Genomic DNA, 6,624 nt, shown 5'->3' with positions numbered 1-6,624 from the left:
TGTATGTAGCATGCATGTAGCATGCATGTAGTATGTATGTAGCATGCATGTAGTATGTATGTAGCATGCATGTAGTATGTATGTAGTATGTATGTAGTATGTATGTAGCATGCAGTATGTATGTAGCATGTATGTAGTATGTATGTAGTATATATGTAGTATGTATGTAGCATGTAGTATGTATGTAGCATGCATGTAGTATATATGTAGTATGTATGTAGCATGCATGTAGTATGTATGTAGTATGTATGTAGTATGTATGTAGCATGCAGTATGTATGTAGCATGTATGTAGTATATATGTAGTATGTATGTTGCATGCATGTAGTATGTATGTAGCATGTAGTATGTATGTAGTATGTATGTAGTATGTATGTAGCATGTATGTAGTATGTATGTAGTATATATGTAGTATGTATGTAGCATGTAGTATGTATGTAGCATGCATGTAGTATGTATGTAGTATTTTTTTTTTTTTATTTATTTTTTTTTTTTTTAACATTTAACACATTAGCCGGATGATGGGACTACTACTGTCCCATCATTGGCTAATGTGTCAATCACTGTCATGGTAGCAGGCATCGCCCGATGGGACTTGTAGTCCCATCGGACGATGCTTGCACAGACCCCCGGACATCAGCACAGCCCCCCGGCAGGCCGGCACAGCCCCCCGGCAGGCCGGTACAGACCCCCACAGGGTGCACAGACCACCGGCAGGCCGGCACAGCCCCCCGGCAGGCCGGTACAGACCCCGGGCAGTCCACACAGCCCCCCGGCAGGCCGGCACAGCCCCCCGGCAGGCCGGCAGAGACCCCCGGAAGGCCCGAAATGACGGCGCATCATGATGCGCACACACCGCGCATCATGATGACGTCAGGCCGTCAATCAACTGAACTTCCGATTCCGATGCCGAATTCCGATATTGAAAAAATATCGGAAGTCGGTATCGGAATTCCGATACAGCAAGTATCGGCCGATACCCGATACTTGCGGTATCGGAATGCTCAACACTAGTAGTGACGTTTTGAAATGCCGACTTGATGGAATGGTCTGTGGGCGTCATGTTATGTTTGCAGAGCCCCTGATGTACCTAAACAGTGGAAACCCCCCACAAATGACCCCATTTTGGAAACTAGATCACCCAAGAAACTAATATAGATGTGTGGTGAGCACGTTGAACCCCCAAGTGCTTCACAGAAGTTTATAACGCAGAGCCGTGAAAATAAAAAAATATTTTTTTTTCCTCAAAAAATTATTTTTAGTCCACTATTTTTTATTTTCACAAGGGTAACAGGATAAATTGGACCCCAAAAGTTGTTGTCCAGTGTGTCCTGAGTACGCTGGTACCCCATAAGTGGGGGGGGACCACTGTTTGGGCACACGTTGGGGCTCGGAAGGGAAGTAGTGATGCTTTGAAATGAAGACTTGATGGAATGGTCTGTGGGCGTCATGCTACATTTGCAGAGCCCCTGATGTACCTAAACAGTGGAAACCCCCCACAAGTGACCCCATTTTGGAAACTATATCACCTAAGGAACTAATCTAGATGTGAGGTCAGCACTTTGAACCCCCAAGTGCTTCACAGAAGTTTATAACGCAGAGCTGTGAAAATAAAAAAATATTTTTTTTTCCTCAAAAAGTGATTTTTAGCCCACTATTTTTTATTTTCACAAGGGTAACAGGATAAATTGGACCCCAAAAGTTGTTGTCCAGGTTGTCCTGAGTATGCTGGTACCCCATATATGGGGGGGGACCACTGTTTGGGCACACGTTGGGGCTCGGAAGGGAAGTAGTGACGCTTTGAAATGCCGACTTGATGGAATGGTCTGTGGGCGTCATGTTACGTTTGCAGAGCCCCTGATGTACCTAAACAGTGGAAACCCCCCACAAGTGACCCCATTTTGGAAACTAGACCCCCCAAGGAACTTATCTAGATGTGTGGTGAGCACGTTGAATCCCCAAGTGCTTCACAGAAGTTTATAACGCAGAGCTGTGAAAATAAAAAAATATTTTTTTTCCTCAAAAAGTGATTTTAAGCCCACTATTTTTTATTTTCCCAAGGGTAACAGGAGAAATTAGACCCCTAAAGTTGTTGTGCAATTTTTCCTGAGTACCCCGATACCCCATAAGTGGGGGTACACCACTGTTTGGGCACACGTCGGGGCTCGAAATGGAGGGAGCACCGTTTGACTTTTTGAACGCAAAATTGGCTGTAATAAATGGTGGCTCCATGTCGCGTTTGGAGAGCCCCTGATGTGCCTAAACAGTGGAAACCCCTCAATTCTATCTCCAACACTAACGCCAACACACCCCTAACCCTAATCCCAACCCTAATCATAACCCTAACCACAACCCTAATCCCAACACACCCCTAACGAAATCCCAACTCTAACTCTAACCACAAGCCTAACCGTAATCCCAACCCCAACCCTAATCCCAATTCCAACCCTAACCCTAAATTCAACCCTAACCCTAAATTCAACCCTAACCCTTAGTCCAACCCTAACCCTTAGTCCAACCCTAACCCTTAGTCCAACCCTAACCCCTAGTCCAACCCTAACCCCTAGTCCAACCCTAACCCCTAGTCCAACCCTAACCCTTAGTCCAACCCTAACCCTAACCCTAACCCTAGCCCTAACCCTAGCCCTAACCCTAGCCCTGGACCTAACCCTAATGGAAAAAAAAAAAAAATATATTTTATTATTTGTCCCTACCTATGGGGGTGATAAAGGGGGCGGTGATTTACTTTTTATTTATTTTGATCACTATGAAAGTTTATCATAGTGATCAAAATAAATGAATCTGCAGCGTTGCAGATTCGATTCGGCGCACTGCGCATGCGCCCGCCATCTTGCAAGATGGCGGCGCCCATGACGCTGGACGGCAGGACACCGGGACAGATAGCGGGAGATCGGAGGCACAAAGGAGGGTGAGGGGGTGATCGGAGGGTGAGAGGGGATGATCGGAGGGCAGGGGGGGCGGAGAGAAGGCGGGGGGGCAGATCATGACGGCGGGTGCCGATCGGTGCCGTCAGAAGGTGGCGGCAGCCGATCGGTGCCGTCAGTCGGTGTGGGGGGGGGTCGGGTCTCGGTGTCCAGCCATGTCCGATGCTATTTCAGCATCGGCCATGGCTGGATTGTAATATTTCACCAATTTTCATTGGTGAAATATTACAATCGCTCTGATTGGCAGTTTCACTTTTAACAGCCAATCAGAGCGATCGTAGGCACGTGGGGGCTAAGCCACACCCCCAGGTGTTAACTCTGAAGGGTCCTTTGTGTGCGGGTCGGGTGACCTTTCAGTGACCCCGGTCACTCGACCCGCAGGGGGGCTATTTATAGCATGACGCCTACGTAGGCGTCATAGGTTGTTTGGGCACTGCTTTTCATGACGCCTACGTAGGCATCATAGGTCGTGAAGGGGTTAAACATCTTTAGCTTTGCATGGAGTTTCTGAAGTGTAGTGGTTGTCATGTTCACCTCACACGTGAACGGTCCCTAGTTCGAAACTGGATGGAAGCATGACATTAGGCGTTGATATTAAAGCTTTTGACGTTGAGTCTTTGTTCTCGATGGCTCGTCATGACTACAGTAACCTTCCGCAGCCGGTTTCTGTAGTGTAGTGGTTATCACGTTCGCCTAACTCGCGAAAGGTCCCCAGTTTGAAACTGGGCACAAACACGCTGTTACCCTTTGGTATCCAAGCTTTTGACTTTCAGTTCTTGATCTCGATTGCTTGTTGTCACCACAGTAAGCGCTTGCTTCTGGTTTCTGTAGTGTAGCGGTTATCACGTTCGCCTCACATGCGAAAGGTCCCCAGTTCGAAACTGGGCAGAAACACAGCTTTTTCTCTTGGAAAATGATCTTTTTGACTTTCAGTGCTTGTTCTTTATTGCTTGCCATGACCACAGCATTTTTTGTTTGTTTGAATCGGTTGGTTTCTGTAGTGTAGCGGTTATCACGTTCGCTTTACACGTGAAAGGGCCTCAGTTTGAAACTGGGCAGAAACACAGCGTTCCTCTCGCAAACTAGTGCTTTTGACAATGAGTGCTTGATCTTTAATGCTTGCCATGACCACAGTAAACGCTCTTGTCTGGTTACTGTAGTGTAGTGATTGTCCTGTTTGCCATCCTCCTGAAAGTTCCCTGTTTTGATCCCGGGCAGAAACATGTGGCTTTTCTTTATTTTGATCACAAACGTATATTGTTGGCTTAATTAGCCTTAGTTAGCATATTCTATTGCTGGTTTAATGAGCATTACTTTTACCAATGTGATTATTTCTACCCGTTTTTGCTTTTGGCAAGCATGTGTGTTTTTGACAGTGTCTAAGGCTGGTTTCACATTTGCGTTTTTTTTCGCCGTAATTTAGCGCTAAATAGCGCATGCGTTTTTTTTCCTATACTTTGCATGGGATGCGCTTATGTGCGCTTACACAGGCGTTTGTACGCGTTTTACCGCGCATGCGTTTTTTTGCGGTATGCGCTCGGGCGCACAAAATGCAACTTGTTGCATTTTTTGTGCGTCCGATTTGCCTCAAAAAAACGCATGCGCGCAATGCGTTTTTTTACAGCAAGACACCCATTATAAGTCTATGGTGAGCATATGTGCGCATTGGCATGCTTATATATGCGTTTTTTTGCACATGCGTTTTTTTTTTTACCATTAGTTTAGACAATGGAATTTAGGGGTTTGGGTAAAGTTAGGGTTAGTTAAGGGGGATTAGGGTTAGGGTTAGGGTCAGGGTTAGGGTTAGGGTCAGGGTTAGGGTTAAGTATGGTTTGGTTAAGGGTTAGGGTCAGGGTTAGGGTTAGGGTTAGGGTCAGGGTTAGGGTTAAGTATGGTTTGGTTAAGGGTTAGGGTCAGGGTTAGGGTTAGGGTTAGGGTTAGGGTCAGGGTTAGGGTCAGGGTTAGGGTTAAGTATGGTTTGGTTAAGGGTTAGGGTTAGGGTTAGGGTTAGGGTTAGGGTCAGGGTTAGGGTCAGGGTTAGGGTTAAGTATGGTTTGGTTAAGGGTTAGGGTCAGGGTTAGGGTTAGGGTTAGGGTCAGGGTTAGGGTTAGGGTTAGGGTCAGGGTTAGGGTTAGGGTTAGGGTCAGGGTTAGGGTCAGGGTTAGGGTTAAGTATGGTTTGGTTAAGGGTTAGGGTCAGTGTTAGGTTCAGGGTTAGGGTTAAGTATGGTTTGGTTAAGGGTTAGGGTCAGGGTTAGGGTTAGGGTTAGGGTTAGGGTCAGGGTTAGGGTTAGGGTTAAGGTTAGCTGGGGTTTGGGTTAGGGTTAAGTATGTTTTGGTTAAGGGTTAGGGTCAGGGTTAGGGTTAAGTATGGTTTGGTTAAGGGTTAGGGTTAGGGTTAGGGTCAGGGTTAGGGTTAAGTATGGTTTGGTTAAGGGTTAGGGTCAGGGTTAGGGTTAGGGTTAGGGTTAGGGTTAGGGTCAGGGTTAGGGTCAGGGTTAGGGTTAAGTATGGTTTGGTTAAGGGTTAGGGTCAGGGTTAGGGTTAGGGTTAGGGTTAGGGTTAGGGTCAGGGTTAGGGTTAGGGTTAGGGTCAGGGTTAGGGTTAGGGTTAGGGTTAGGGTCAGGGTTAGGGTCAGGGTTAGGGTTAAGTATGGTTTGGTTAAGGGTTAGGGTCAGGGTTAGGGTCAGGGTTAGGGTTAAGTATGGTTTGGTTAAGGGTTAGGGTCAGGGTCAGGGTTAGGGTTAGGGTCAGGGTTAGGGTTAGGGTTAAGGTTAGTTAGGGTTTGGGTTAGGGTTAAGTATGGTTTGGTTAAGGGTTAGGGTCAGGGTTAGGGTTAAGTATGGTTTGGTTAAGGGTTAGGGTTAGGGTCAGGGTTAGGGTTAGGGTTAGGGTCAGGGTTAGGGTTAGGGTTAAAGTTAGTTAGGGTTTGGGTTAGGGTTAAGTATGGTTTGGTTAAGGGTTAGGGTCAGGGTTAGGGTTAAGTATGGTTTGGTTAACGGTTAGGGTTAGGGTTAGGGTTAGGGTCAGGGTTAGGGTTAGGGTTAGGGTTAGGGTTAGTAAAGTCATGGTTTGGGTTAGTGTGAGGGGCCACCTAATGTTGGAAAAAAACACAAACGCGGTAAAAACGCACTAAAAACGCATACAAACGCATAAAAACGCTGCGTTTTTTTCATGCATGCTCATAAAAATGCTTGAAAAAAACGCAGCAGTTGTATGCTTTTGTATGCGTTTTTCAATGCGTTTTTTTGCGGGAAAAATGCGCTGCAAAAAAAAGCAAGTGTGAAACAGGCCTAAGTGTTCCTAATTCAACTAACACCTGATAGGATCAAGGTGCGAAAGCAGGCATCTAGGTGCTTTTTCTTTTTGGCTTTTGGACAAAGGCATGAGAATGTTTTGTGGAGCATGGTTTTGTTTCCCTGTTTGTTCTTTTTCTCCAATAGCCTGACAAATGAAAGGTTCCTGTGTTGCAAAATGCACTTTGTCATGTCTTCAGACATAGAGGAAGACCTCTTGACTTTGGCTGGATGTTTTTTTCTTTTTCAAGTTCATTTCAGCATGTTTAAACATCTTTAGCTTTGCATGGAGTTTCTGAAGTGTAGTGGTTGTCACGTTCACCTCACACTCGAATGATCCCCAGTTCGAAACTGGATAGAAGCATGACATTAGGCGTTGATATTA

General features: G+C 45.9%; 2 non-coding genes across 2 annotated transcripts; both read left to right on the top strand.

Annotated features, from left to right (window-relative positions):
- Positions 1-3,765: 3,765 nt before the first annotated feature.
- Positions 3,766-3,838, top strand: TRNAV-CAC (transfer RNA valine (anticodon CAC)). Its single transcript has one exon. It is a non-coding gene; the product is annotated as a tRNA-Val (tRNA).
- Positions 3,839-3,935: 97 nt separating this feature from the next.
- Positions 3,936-4,008, top strand: TRNAV-UAC (transfer RNA valine (anticodon UAC)). Its single transcript has one exon. It is a non-coding gene; the product is annotated as a tRNA-Val (tRNA).
- Positions 4,009-6,624: the final 2,616 nt, after the last annotated feature.

This window comes from Dendrobates tinctorius, unplaced genomic scaffold (assembly GCF_039654945.1).
Source record: "Dendrobates tinctorius isolate UK_male_01 unplaced genomic scaffold, ASM3965494v1 ptg000251l, whole genome shotgun sequence".
Taxonomy (NCBI): Eukaryota; Metazoa; Chordata; class Amphibia; order Anura; family Dendrobatidae; genus Dendrobates; species Dendrobates tinctorius.
The sequence above is the reverse complement of the archived record's forward strand: the minus strand, read 5'-3'. Positions and strand labels throughout refer to the sequence as shown.